Raw genomic sequence first — 1,282 nt, 5'->3', positions numbered from 1 at the left:
AATACCATTCACATTTGCGAAGTCCTCAACGTGAGACGAGGCTGCAAGTGACATTGTTTTCACCTTGGTGAAACAGAATGATGTAGACTTGAATAAAAAAATGAGACATCAGATTTCCGTTCTGAAGGCAACCTTCTAATCGCTTGAAGGAAAGCACCACCAATACAGTGAAGCCACAGAGGGGCTGCTGCCAGAGTCCAGCTGAGCTCAGGATGACAGTGGAGGATATGCAGAGTGGAAAGAAATGAAGGATAGGGGGTGAGATTGATAGGTTGCATATGGAAGACGAGAGGAAGGAGAGGGAAGTGACAGAGTGGGGAGACCTCGGTTTTAGAACAGAGTGAGGGTGGGAGACTCCCTGAGAACGCCTGAAGATGAAGCCAGAGGGACTGGGGAGCTCTAAGCCATGAACTCGGCTTTCGTTGGGACAGTCTAAGAACTAAGGGTAAGTAGGGTGTAAGGTCTGGTCCAGGGGCTCCCACAGTGGGTGGGGCTACAGAAAACAGAAACCCGAGTCCTCAAGTATGATTGAAAATGGAGTTGTAAACTAGATACGGAGAACGCGGAGAGAGGAATGGGGGTCAGGCCTGAAAAAATGCCAACACTGAGCATCTGAAGAGAATGGGGAGAAGCTACTTGGAGAGCAGTGGATTGTAGGTTGGGGGTGTGAGTTTACAAAAGCATTTGTGGGGCAAAAACAGTGTGAGGCAGACTAGCAGGACCCTGTTGTATTTGTTTGAACTTGTGACAGCACCAATATGCAGGTGTATCTTCACCACTGTTCTTTGGTCACATGGGTATGGGGAGGGAGCTGAGGTCGGTACCCCTTAAGGGGAACACTCACTTCGCTGAAGAACTCTGGGAGCTCCCTGTTTACCAAGGAAGGTAATCTAGTATATATCTACAGAATTCCTAATTGCATTACACAGCATTTGGTCAGCTGGGACCTACATACAATTGTCGGCTTCCTTCTGTGGTATTTACCTGGCCTGCAGAAATGCAACATTTTTCAGATGGGGCTGCCTGGTGCTTGAGTCCATTGCGTGGTGGTACCCATGTAACCATCTGCTGTTGATGGCCAGTTTGTAGTTTGGAGCTAAGCTCAGCTCCCATGGGTCTCCTGTTGTAATATGCACCTTCTGTGTGTTTCAGCACTTGTTTGGGGTTCTCCTATTCTTAGAGCCAAAGTTCCAGTCCAGTAAAATCTTTTTCTCGCCCTCCCCCTCCCCCAGGCGCAAGAAAGTCACCTGGGAGGCAAGACATTTTTTGCAGCGTATTTTAA

The sequence above is a fragment of the Peromyscus californicus genome, unplaced genomic scaffold, assembly GCF_007827085.1.
Source record: "Peromyscus californicus insignis strain IS unplaced genomic scaffold, ASM782708v3 Scaffold_7__1_contigs__length_154581171, whole genome shotgun sequence".
NCBI lineage: Eukaryota > Metazoa > Chordata > Mammalia > Rodentia > Cricetidae > Peromyscus > Peromyscus californicus.
The sequence above is the reverse complement of the archived record's forward strand: the minus strand, read 5'-3'. Positions refer to the sequence as shown.